Here is a 13,795-nt window from a genome sequence, read left to right on the forward strand (position 1 = left end):
TGTCCTAAGACACTTCAAGAGGTTGAGGAGATGAAATGGATTCCTATGCTTCTGCTGTAGGAAGCTTGATGTATGCAATGTTGTGTACCAGACCCGACATTTGCTATGCAGTAGGGATTATCAGTCGGTATCAGTCCAATCCAGGATTTGATCACTAGACGGCAATCAAGACGATCCTCAAGTATCTTTGGAGAACGAGGGACTACATGCTTGTGTATGGAGATAAGGATCTGATCCTTACAGGACACACAGACTCCGACTTTCACACCGATTGAGATTCTCGAAAATCGACATTGGGGTCAGTGTTTACTTTGAATAGAGGGGCTGTAGTTTAGCAAGCAAGGATGCATCACGGACTCCACTATGGAAGGCGAATACGTAGCAACTTATAAAGCAGCTAAAGCGGCTATTTGGCTGAGGAAGTTCCTTACAGATGTAAAAGTTGTTCCAAATATGGATTTGCCTATCACTCTTTATTGTGATAACAGCGGAGCTCTGGCAAATTCGAAGGAGCCTTGGAGTCATCGTTGAGGTAAACACATAGAACAGAAATATCACCTGATTAGGGAGATTATGCTTCACAGTGATGTGATAGTTGAGCAGATCGCATCAGAGCAAAACGTTGTTGATCCCTTTACAAAGACCCTCACGGCTAAAGTATTTGAGGGTCACCTGGAGAGTCTGGGTCTACGGGACATGCGACATCTTGTCTAGGGCAAGTGAGAGATGATACTGGGTATGCCCTAGTTTATTGTATATTGTACATTTTTATTTTGTATTGTACATTAGTCTCCCGAGTCATTAGGACAAGTGGGAGATTGTTGGGATTGGTGTCCTAATTCTTCCAGAGTCTCGTTGTTTTATAAAGATACACATTGTTCAATGAATAAAATAAGTGTTATTTAATTCTAGCATTTACTCATATCCAATAAACAAAACTCCTTGGTTAGCTTATGTGAACTCAAGCATATATATGCGATATACAAGTAGATCATGCCTTAAATGATAACCTAAATAGGTCTGTAGTATAAGGATTAAGGTAGAATACCTAATCCGGGTGACATTACGGATACGACCCACTTTGTAGAGGTTTGCAAGTGTTGTAAACTACTAAAGATGGTAGATCCTGACCATTCATGTGGAGACGTGGAGGGGGGTTGTCCTATACAAAGAGTTTGTATAAGACCTGGACCACGAGATGATTAGACTCTGTGTATAACGCCGTTTATACTAGAGACTTGCATCTCACCTAAATGAGCATAGGTGACACGACCTCAATTCTAAGTGTTTTGGGAATTCCTACCTTTGAGGGTGGTCCTTTGATTAGTATGAGTGAGAGTGGCGAGATTGCCAACTCAACATGCCTACCTTTTTGGGGACTTGTCTGATTTGGGAGTTGGGAACTTAATCCACAAGATGGAATTCACTTCTTTCCCGAAGCAGGGATAAGTAGAGAGATTGTTCCCTTAAGGACTGATTCCGGGGCTTGAACATAATGGCCATAGTTTCTCTTTGGAAGAGAAGACTCAGTCATAGTAGAACTATGATTTATGTTCATTAGAGGAATCAGTGGTACTTAAGGAGTCAGATGTAACTATAGGGGCATAAAGGTTATTGGCCTAACTGTACTTACGAGCGATCTATGAAGGGTTGTCGCACTGTTGATTAGTTAAGATGGACACATAATATATCTATAGTGAGGAGAGTTCAACTGTCGGTCTTTAGTGGAGTACCTGGCAGTTAACAGATGGTGGATCCTGTGACTAAAGATTTTAGTCAGTTATTCACATACCGTTGGAGCTTCGGATCTACATGTCCATGAGGTCCCCTTGTTAGCTAGGATTCTGTTGAGGACCAGTTCTTGGTGTTGATTTGAATTGTTCAAATTGACAAGAGGAATTTTGATTATATATGATATAATAGGTATAATGTATAAGATACATCTAGTGGAGGATTGATGTAAATGAGATTTACATTAAGTACCATGGAACAGGAAAAGAACTATGGTTTATATGTTTCATGAGATGAAATATTAAAACTATAAGTTATAAATATAGTATGATAAGTTGGTTATCATTTATGTTTATAATAATATTAATTATTGGATAATTAACACCTTTTCTTTTAAATAACCAAAGTATCGTGCTATAGTCGTATATCTCAGTAGTTAACACATATTGATTATTTTGGTTTAAAGGATTTAGCCAATTAAATCTTTAATTATTGGAGCTCATGATTTGTAAGTCCATAAGGTTCATCTACTAGCTCTAAAAGATTCAACCTTTGATTAGAATATTGAGTGAATTTGAAGTGTTCAAATTCAATTTACGGTTTGGAAAATTTTATTTCATATAATTAACCTTAATTTTTTTTTGAAATTAAATGTATTTGGAGATTTTATTATATTTAAATAATGATTTAAATCTTAACTACATGAACATGATTCATGTTTGAATTAGGTATTTTTATTAATTTATATTTGATATTAAATTATTATTTTTAATTAACTAAATTTATTTAATTATCTGAATTTAATCAATTTCAAATTAAGAAATTCGATTTCAAAAATTTTAATTTTGTTTAATTTAATTAAGTTGAAAAGTAAATTAAACTAAATTTGGAAAATGGTTTAATTAGTGAATTTATCCCAAAATTGAGTTTGAGTACATTTCTTCCACTTAGTTAATGCTATTTGAAGTGTAAAATAGCTGAATAAAGGGAGTTTGCATGTTTAATTTGAAGATATACATATGATTTGATCAGATTTGAAAACATGCAAATAGAATTTTTTTCTCTGCAGAAAATTTTTTTTTGCTCTCAAACTCTCTCCAATCCACCTCAATTTCTCTTTCCATTTAGAGTTCCACCACTCAATTCAAGACTGAGAATAGTAGAGAAGATACTCTTGATGGTCTACTGAAGAAATTGAAGGTCAATTTCGTGGAGATTGCAAGCACCAAGTGGATTTCTACAAAGGTTATAAAATTGAAACCCTCTTTATTATGAAACTTTTTTTTAGCATGCTTGTTTTAAATTAATGTAATTAGAGTGCTTAATGATTCTGTTAGCTTCCGTTTATTGCAGGTTTACTCTATCAAATTCATCATAGGAAGGCGATTGAAAGCCAAATAACTCTTCTTTGCCTTTTGTTTTCTTGAATTTACTTTTGTATTTTTGTATTCTTGATATGGTTATGTCTATGGAAGCCATGTTAGGTTAAACTTCTCATAGTTTCAGGGGTAAATGGATTCTTAGGTTTAATTATCGAACACTTTGTTTCTTGAATATTAATTTTCATTTACGCATTCAAAATGACCGTTCTTAATTCTTTTGAATGTCTGATCAATATTTGAATGATTTCATGATTTAAAGTCTTGCTTGAACAAATGAGTTTTAGATTAGATCATGCATGCTAGACAATCTTTGCAAACAAAAGGTGTAGTTGGATAATGATAGAGATTACTGATGAAGGGTCTTAATTCTTTGCTTAATCATCTAATTTCAAGTAATTAATTATTAAGGTTTAAGTAAACTAAAAGATTATTTATGAAAGATTCAATTTGGATAAAAGACTTTTAGATATAAGTGTTTTGTTAATTATTTCAAGAATCAAGCAATTGTATTTAATAATGCCTTTGATGAATTCTATTCCCTAAAATGCTCATTTGTTAATAATCTTTATGTTCGATCTCTTTTATAGCTTTCGTAGATTAGTTTAATTTTTTCTATCACAGTTGTTCCTGTAAATAAAATTGAAAAGATCTATGAATAGCTTAAAGAATAATCATTCCGATTCCCTTAGGACGATTCTTGACCTCTTATGTCATTTTAATTTTAACTATATTATTATTCGACACGTGCACTTATGCCATATCACTAACCATGGAAGACCTTATTGGCCTAGAGGTTGTTATGACTTTCTCTCAACATCAAGGTTGGTCTTTGAATCCCTCTATTAATGAACCAATTATCTCTGTAATGGAAAATATTGTTGAATCTACTAGAATGTTGCATATCGGGTCTAAAATTGTGTCCGATGAAGGTGAGAAAACTTGTGTTACAAACAATGATGAAAATATGACGACAAATGCGTATGATATTCTTGAAGTGAATAATGATGAGAAAGAAACTAAGGCTTATGAAATAAATGATCTTATTAGTTCTGTTGGCCTCATTACCGATTTTGTTGATAGTGTACTTAACTCAGAAGAGGATATTTCTAACCCTAGAGGTCAAGAGACTATTCATGTTGTCATTGCTGAAGTAGTCGATCACCCACTTGATGTCTTATCCAATGTTATTACATCTGGAGTGTTGAACAAGGAAGGTATTCCTTAAAATGAGCATAGGCTATAGAAGACTTTATTGCCCTCTAAAAGTGTTGATCCTAAGAATAAGGAGACTACTAATCCTATTGAGTTTGCTAATGTTGATGAATTTCTAAGGCTCCAGACTCAGGATTCGGATTAGGATTCGAAATCCAGATTTGGTACTTGATGGTCGTTGCATTCTCCTGCGACCTTGGCTACGTCGTCCTTACATGTCTTGAATGCTTCTACAAGTAAAAGTTGTTCCCACTAGGGATGTAATTTGACAGGATCACGTTGATTTTTCTTAAAAATCGATCCGACCCGAAAACGAGCCGGTTCTGTATGGATGAAAACTGACCCAACCCAAACTGGGTTGGGTTTGATCCCGGTCGGGTTGGGTCAATTTTTTCTCTTCTCTCTCCTCTCTCTCCTTTCTTCCTTCTTTTTTGCTTTTAAGTTATTATCACTATTATTAACTTGGAACAATTTTCAATAGTCAAAAACTTGGATAACTCATCACAAAATTGCCATTTAAAAACTAATTCATCAATAAATAACAAACATACATGACAACGGTACATAAATTGCATATAAAATTTTAGGTATAAATCAAAAAATGGTCAACAAGAAACAAATCCAAAACTCCACCTGCACGTACAAATCAAAGGAGCACAAAAAATTATCAACAACACAAATTGAAAGAGAAGAAATACAAGTTTTGTAAAATGAAAACAAATTTGTTTAAAGGGGAAAAGGAAAATTCATCAACATTCTATATAATTCTTCCCAAAACCCTTCATCAAGTCTTTTATCTTCATCTTCATCTTGTATTCCAATTGCATCATCATACTTCAACACTCTAAGAAAAAAAAATTAATACTTAACAAGTTCAGATTTAATGTTAAAATATATATATATGTAAGTAAGATTTAGGAGTACAAACTTACAACCGTAGAATTATAATCTAAATTCTCAAAGGCAGCTTCAATCTCCTTTTGTATGTTTATGAATTCTAGATCAAAATAAAAAACAATTAGCTCATAAATGAAAATTTCCAAATAATGAAATAAATAAAATTTGTAGCCATTATGATAACATTATTTATTACCCTCGTCAATTTCTTCAGCTCCATCAATTTCTTTAGTCATATCATCCAAAGGTTTAGATTGAAGCCAATTTTGAGCACGAATGAGTGCCTCTATAGTTTGAGGAGTTAATGAACTTTGAAAAGAATCTAACACCCATTCTCTAGTGCTAAAGGCCATCTCAGATGGCACAGTAAATATTGGAATACTGTAGATATCCCTGGCTACTTGGCTAATAATCTTAAATCGATTAGCATCTCTATACGAGCCTATCTAGATAACAAGCCACCTCTGTTTTAGCATTATCTAGATTTGTTTTATTAATTTGTTTAAATCTACCATGAACCACAATACGTACCTTATAAGATCCAGTTCCACTCGATCCACTAGATGAGATAGAAGGTGTTTCACTCTGACTTTGAAAGCTAAATCCTTTAATAGGTGTGGATGATGTATCTGTGGATATTGTTCTTTTGGCATTGACATTCTTATATAATAATCATCACACAAATGACGAAATGCTTCTTCAACCTTATTCGTCCATTTTTTTCACTTTCTTCCTCCAAAAATTCATTAAAGCAATAACTCAAATAAGTCATCTTGTATGTACGGTCCAGAACTACAGCAACATATAACAATAAATTTGTCTTCTCACTTGTAGTTATACCACAATACTGGATGAATTTTTTCTGCATGCTTAATGTCATTTGACTCAATAATGCATTCTTATGCAACGAGTATTCATGAATTATTTCTTGGATCAAACATAGTTCATGAAAAAATATGTTTGAAGTCACAAACATAGATGCTGAAAACTTTATCGTTACCTCTAAGAAAGTCTTTAGGAACTCTACAAACACTTTTGCATTATTCCAATATCCAATACTAGGCATATCATCCTTTGGAAAATAACTTGGATCATGCTCCTCTAATCTTTCTAATGTCTTTTGACACTTAATCACTCCGTCCAACATACTGAAAGTTGAATTCCATCGTGTTGGGACATCCATTGTAAGACAATTTTTTGTTGACATCTTATCTTCTTTAGCAAAATCTTTAAATATTTGTAATCTTGTAGGAGATGACCTAACATACTTCACAACATTTCTAATTTGAATGATAGGCATGTGTAAATCTTTTAAAGCATCACTAACTATTAAATTAAGGATATGGGCACAACATCTAACCTGAATAAATTCACTATCTAACACCAATCCATTTTTGTCTCTAAACTTTTTAACCAAATATGTAATAACTCTATCATTTAATTTGATCTTGCAGTATCAACTACTATGGTAAAAAGGCTATCAATACCCCAACTTTCTAAGCATTTTTCAATTGCTCTACCTATTGTATCTCATCTATGATTAGCTATTTGACAAAAGTTAAGAATCCTTTTGTGCAAATTCCAACCGTCGTCAATAAAATGAGTTGTTATAACCATATAATTAATAATCTACATGGAAGTCCATGTATCAATTGTTAAACAAACTCTTTGACCATTTTGAGTTAATGCACTCTTTAACTTTTTTTCCTCCCCCATGTACATTTGAAAACAATCCCTTGTAAGAGTTACTCTTGATGGAATTATAAACTTCGAATTTAATACCTGAAAAAATTTACGAAACCTTTCACTTTCTACAAACTTAAATGGCAATTCATCTAATATGACCATACAAGCAAACATTGTTCTACAATTTTCTTGAGTGAAGGATGTAGCCATCAAACTACTTTCAGAATCTCCCTCTCCTTCAACATAATCTTTTGACTTATTTATATACTTCTTACATTTCTCTATATGTCTTTTTAGATTTGTTGTACCATTTCTCTTGGAATCACATGCATACATAACCCTACAGTACTTGCAAGCAACCCTCGATATTCAGGACTACTTCCTTCTATGTTCTCATGCCCATGAAGCTGGTTTATTAGGTTTTCTTTTTCCTAACAATCTTACTGAACTAGAATGACTTTGATTTGAAGTCTCATTCGCAAACAATGAATCCTATAAAAAATAAAATTTAAATTAACACATTACTAAGTTTAATAATCTTTAGTTTTTTGAAAATTAAGCATATTTCATTTATATTTCTTACCATGAATTGCAACTTTAAGTACAATGGTTGATTTCTTAGCCAAATTTCTCTAACAAAAACAAACTTTTTGAAAGTTAATTTTCAAAAATAAAAACAAAAAACAAAATAGTCATCAAATATGACATAGTCATAGTTTTCAAGAATAGATTTAAAAGGTCCATCTACTAATAAATTTAATAGACTAAATGGTGAAGTGGCAAGATGACTTTAATAAATAAATATTTTTAATTTTTTTCCACTTCTCTCTCCTCTTATATTCTCTCTCCTCTCCTCTCTCCTCCAAATCCCCCTCTTTCATCCTCTCTTTCTTTTTCAATTTTCAAATTGAACTAAGAACTTCATCCTTCAACCAATTTAATTTTATTTCTTTTTAGTCATAACCTCTATTTTTTCACAATTAAAGCAAGCCTTCTGCCTATTACTTTTAAGCAACAAGCCTGTTTACAAGAACGTTCTTGTACTCTTCCACAATGGAAGACCCATTTGCGAACCATCGGTAATTTTTTAGTACACAGAGGAAGTTTGGAAGAACATTGGCCCTTCCCTTCTACCTCAAGATCCCTATATACGAAGCCAGATTCGGTTTTGGGCTGATTTCATTTAGAAACAGGTATATATTTTATGAAATTTATGGTTTGACTTGTATATCAATCATGTCACAAATTTTTAGGAAGATTTCTAAATAACTTGCTTTTATTGATGAAGACAGAAGGAGAAGCAGAAGAGAAAGCCATTAAAGAAGTGAAAGAGAAGCTGACTTCTTGAAGGACAAGGATTGAAGAGTTTGTTGAGGACAGGGGCTCAAGAAACAAGCCTTCAGTATCTTCCAGATTTTCCTATTTGTTTGAGGGCTTGTTTCCTGAAAGAAATAGGTTAAAAATCGATTCAGAAATCAAGATTAGAACAGACCCACAATTTGCAGTCAATAAAAAAATTGATTCAGAAATCAAGATAACAAAAAAAAAAAAAAAAAAAAAAAAAAAAACAGTAAATCTAAAAGAATTTTTAGATGAAGTCTACGATAAACTTGGAAGAAATTTCAAATAAAAAAAAATAAACAAAACCCATAATAAATTTCAGTTCAAACAAACCTTATCGACGCTGACGACAAAGTTGAGTGATGCTAATGGACGGACAGGGAGAAAGGAGAGTGGCAGACGGACAGGGAGAGAGGGGAGCGGCGAGTGACTGAACGAAGAAGATGAAATCGAAGTCAAAGATATTATGTTATATCACCCTCACTAACCCTACTTAAGCGGGTCGGGCAAATCGGTAAACCAAACTAAACCTTCACGGTTTGAGTTTTGTCCCACTCACATGCATCCTAAGAAAATTTCTAGGATGTCACCCAATATTGGAGTACTCTAAGCTAAGCACGCTTAACTTTGGAGTTCCTATCATTGAGCCACCGCAAAAGGAAGGTGCACCTTGTTAGTATATGTAGTAGCTTTTAATTCTTTTAAGCCTTTCTTAACTATACTTTCATGTACTCAGGATCTCTCTCATTCGGATGTGATATCGATTCAATCATGTACCCCTCCTGAACTCGGGTCATTACATAAACTATGGAGAGTAGCTTTGAAGATTCAAATGAAGAGCATGGGAGTTTTGATATATCCGATTCCGCTAAGGACACATCAAAAGATAACATCCCTATTAATCTATTGAGATAGAAAGGAAAGACGAAAGAGAGTGATGTTGGTCCAAGCTCTTCTAAACCAGGTGGTGATGATAAAGACTCTGACTTCGAGTGGGTTGATGAGCAAAGTGATCATCCTGAATGTAAAAGTTTTCCTGATAGTCCTCCTAAAACTCAAGAAGAGCAGTCACCTAAAAATATTAGGAAAAGACATCTTCATATTTTGTTTCGCATTTCTCTTTGATGGAATCTCATTTTATACGGAAGACAATGTTAAGATGTGGAAATTTGAATTGAATAGAAGAATTGCAGTGGTAAGAGATTTGTCTAAGCAAGCTCAGGATTGTCTTGAGATTATGGAACTATTGTGAAGGTTGTTTTGGTATGAACAATCCAAAATCTTGGTGTTTATTATCCTTGGAGTTCTATGTAAATCCGCCTAATCAGTTTAGTAAGGCTGATGATCATGATTTCTGCAAGGTTCATGTGAGAGGTAACTACATTTTTTTCTGCTGCCTTGATAAACAAGTATCTTGATTGACGTGTCCCTGAAAAAGTTACTGAATAGAGGCCATCTATGTTTGATTTGGTGTTTCAATTAACTAGTGGAGTTAAAATATCTTGACCTTAAAAAAGTCAGTTACCCTATGCTGATTTAAGTGTGATGTTTGTTCTGATGTACAAAATTGACAATGAAAACTGGTATCTCTCCACTAACAAATTTGGTCTTTCTACTAGTCCTACCATCCTACTTTACTAGATAGGCTCTAGTACTCAATTTAACTATGGGGTGTTTGTGATTAACTAGACTAAGAAACGTATTGGTTCTTATGCAATCAAAGTTCCCCTGTGTTTTCCACACCTCATTTTTGGAATCTTTTTTACCCAAAAACATGACATTTTAACTTATTTAGATATTCTTGGACCAATGCCTTCGATCATTACTTTTAGGTATCGATTATATCAAGGCGAGTATGTGTCTAACCTAGTTCACACAGATATTCCTGCTGCTGAGAGTGGCCCAAGTTAGGAAGTTTTTTCAAACTCCTTGGGGGAAGAAGACAATAAATGTGTTGGCCAATGAGTCTCGGGAGCTCGGGCTTCTACTTCTACGAATTGTTGCATAAAAGTTGAAGTTGATGATTTGTTGAATCTTCTCCATGGTTCTATTGTTGATCCTGATCAAGAGGCTAACTCTAGTGCACACGATTTTGATGCTGCTAATGAATGATGTTCTTGTTTGGTAGTTGTAGTTGTTCTCCTTTCTTTTTTTTCAAGTTTGTCAAAAAGGTAGAGGTCATTTGTTTGTTGGCTTTTTTGTTTTATTTTGTTTTTTATTTTTGGTGGATAGACTTACTAAAATATTGTCAAAATGGAAGTCTGTTACACTTTGTGTGTTGGCAACATTTGTCTAAGATAGGCAGACGTTGTTTGAGTTGTCTCTGTATTTGGCCTATCTGATTAAGAGACGTTTTCTAGAAATGTTGATTTTGCAAAATACATGTTTCATGTGGAATATCTTGCTTCCAGAATTTTGCAGATCTTTTCTTTTTCCGTATGTGACTATTTTTGAAAGTTAGATTCGTCATTTTGTGTTTCCATTGTGCTTATTTAAAGCTCTTTAGTTGCTGGTTTAGAGCTGGTTGTTTTCACAAAACATTTTGAGAGCTGTTGTCTTGTGAAACTCTTATGTCAAAAGTGTGATTTTTGAAACGTTGAATAATGTATTGTTGTTAGGTTGAAGACATACTCTAAGCTATTTGTGTGCTTCATCAGTTTACTTCTTGAGAATAAATTCTCAAGCTTAAGGGGAGCTGCTAGATGAGTGAAGTGGTCTTTACTCGAGTGGAAAAGATACAGCTCAAGTGAGAGAAAATCTCACGGCTTAAGGGGAGTTTAAGTCTAGCAGAAAAGAAGTTTCATTCTTAGGGAAAGTCTAAAATATTCACTAATATCATTGCTTAAAGGGAGCTTGAGCATCCAAGAGAGAGAATCTCACATCTAAAGAGAGCCTAGGTGAATGGTTGAGTTATTAAGCTCTATAGAAGTCACTGTAATGGTGTTGTTGTTATAGATAAGTACTGTGTTATAATTGTTTATCATTTATATTAGTGAAATTATCTTTCCTCGATACACTACCCCCAAACGTAGGTGATTGGACCAAATCGAGTTACCAATCTTTGATGTTATTTTTACCTGTTATTTGAACATTTTGTGAAATGTTGTAACATTGATTGTAACAACAGTTGATGTGCGCTAGGTGCTTCAATATTATTTTTTGATGGGGATGTCTTGATAGTAAGACAACAAAGGCACCATCTTCGTGGAGCCTTGTTGGATCTAATTAAGTTATTTTATTTTATTTTTTTGTTTTCTTTATCCTATGTTTGCTTTTGATTTGATGGGATGATGATTTAGAGATCTTCATAAAGAATCTTCCAGTTATGAATCTGAGAAGCAAATTTATTTCAAGCATGTTTTCTTCTATCATATCTATTATAATCTGTTACTAAATGTTGTTAATTTGCCTTCATTTTATCATTCTGTTGCTATGTTGTTGATTTGCCAAAATACGCTCTTGGGTTTGTTCAATTTCGTAGTCGTCATACGTTTTCAATATTATTATGCATTAGTATGTTGCATTCTTGTTAAGTTTATGGTTGTTAAAGAATTTGAAACCATAGTGAAAGTAAATCATTTCTTTTCGAAATATAGGCTGTGTTTAACTTATGAAAGTTTGTTGTATTTAGTTTTTAAGTCAAGTAATAGGGAGCAAAAGAGGTGTTTGTATTGAGTTCCTCTGTGTTTATTATTTTGCTTCAAGGGTGTTGTTTGAATTGAGTATCTCTTGATCATCGAAACTTTTCTAAGAGTATGCTACTGGTAAAGTTTGTAGGACATTCTTGTCTTTTCATAATATCTTATTACTTCTCTTTATAAAATGCCGTGTAGAAAAGTTCCATTATTCAATCTTCATTCAAAATAAGTTAAGGGAAGGGATTGAATCCCATGCGGAAACAAATAAACATTTTTGCATCAATTTAATTCTACAATGCATACAACACAAAAAAGAGGAAAAATAAAAGATTAAGCATGCTTTTCGAGTTAAGAAGAGAAGAAATATAACGTTTGTAGACTTTCTTTGATAACTTGTCTAATTCTTCTCTGAGATCACAAACTCTTCAAACACAGAATGAATACCACTACAAGAGTTACCTTGCTATTCTCTTAGAGACAAGGAATGACTTGTGGGAAACGTCTTGTTTTGGAGGAGAAGGGAAACAAAGATAAATTTTGAGAGAGTATTCTCTTTTTAGAGAATGTAGAGATTTTTTCATGAGATAGTTCTGTTTCTTGTGAGAGTGATCAATGAAGAGATCCAAAACTCTCTTTCCCTTTCACGTTTTTAGGCAGAGGAAGAATAACTGTGAGGAAAGTTACCTCCCACCACTCCCATGCTATAATTGCAGGGGAGTTAACTGATTTAATATAATTAAACTAAAACAATTTAATTTAATTATATTAAATCCTATTAATTAATGAAAAATTATTTTAAATGGTAAAACTATTGAAAGTATTTTTAAATGTAGCAAAATGCAATAGTCTAATGGTGATGACATTAATAGATATCTATCAAAGTTTATCACTGTCTATCAGTCTATCAGTGTTAATTACTGAAAGATAGTGACATTTTGTTAATTGGTAAATATTTGGGGTCAATTTTTTATATTTGAAAACAACCCTTAATTATGTAATTGATCAAGTTAAATAAATAAATAATTTTAAGGGCTCTTAAATATAAAAAAAAATATTTAAAAATATTTACACTTTATGCTTTTGGAACTTTTTGCTATAAAGTGAATATTTTTAAAATTCTTCTATCTATTATCTAATTTTAATTAAATATCATATATTCAACTAAAATCATCTCTCTTATAACCTATAGTTTTAATATAAATCTAATTGATGTTACAATATTTGAATCTCATTCAAGTATTAATTCACCCATATCTTAAAGATTAATTTTCAATCTTATTCAAATTTATCTTTATATTATAATGTATCTCCATATATTATATTAATCTTCTCACATATAATTAATGCACATTTCTTTATTAAATTTGAATAACTTCAAATTCTTCCAAAACTATAACTCCTTGCTGCTACCCGTTAGTGAGTTAGCAGGGGACCTTATGGACCTATTTGAGTTTAATTAATTAATCTCATTAATTAAATTTAGTCAACACTAATTAATTATAAGTAACTCTTCCAAAGACCCATAGTTGCACTCTTTGCATTGTAGATATATTTTTGTGTTCATGAATATAACCACTTCAACTAAGTCAATTCTTCATGAGTCTTTCCTAATTACAGCTAGGTCAAATTACCATTTTACCTCTATAATTACCTCTTGCTCCTTAAATCTCACCGATCCTCTAATAAACAACCTGTTTATAGTCCAACTATAAACAAAGTCCCTCTCATGGAAATGAGAGGGAGGGGGCCCATTATTTAATACCTTGAATCAGCATTTAAGAGAATAATTCATCTACTTTACCCTAATGATGGGAAGGAGTGAATTCCAGCTTGTGAAGTTACATTCCCAGCTCCCCACTCAGTCCTGTCTACAAAATGGTAGGCACATTGAGTCGTCAACATAGACCA

At 32.9% G+C, this 13,795-nt stretch overlaps 1 long non-coding RNA gene and 1 pseudogene across 2 annotated transcripts; one reads left to right on the plus strand and one right to left on the minus strand.

Moving 5' to 3' along the window:
• Nucleotides 1-4,890: 4,890 nt before the first annotated feature.
• Nucleotides 4,891-7,824, minus strand: LOC120089936 (zinc finger BED domain-containing protein RICESLEEPER 2-like; annotated as a pseudogene). The gene is made up of 3 exons (XR_005485352.2): nt 5,419-7,824; nt 5,258-5,322; nt 4,891-5,169 (listed from the first exon to the last, which is right to left on the minus strand). The product of XR_005485352.2 is annotated as a zinc finger BED domain-containing protein RICESLEEPER 2-like (transcript).
• A 137-nt stretch (nt 7,825-7,961) lies between these two features.
• LOC150033992 (uncharacterized) lies at nt 7,962-9,775 on the plus strand. The gene is made up of 3 exons (XR_016531780.1): nt 7,962-8,101; nt 8,197-8,912; nt 8,986-9,775. It is a non-coding gene; the product is annotated as an uncharacterized LOC150033992 (long non-coding RNA).
• The last annotated feature ends 4,020 nt before the right edge of the window (nt 9,776-13,795 follow it).

The sequence above is a fragment of the Benincasa hispida genome, chromosome 9 (genome assembly GCF_027475165.1).
Source record: "Benincasa hispida cultivar pf3 chromosome 9, pf3_genome.v1.1, whole genome shotgun sequence".
Lineage (NCBI taxonomy): Eukaryota > Viridiplantae > Streptophyta > Magnoliopsida > Cucurbitales > Cucurbitaceae > Benincasa > Benincasa hispida.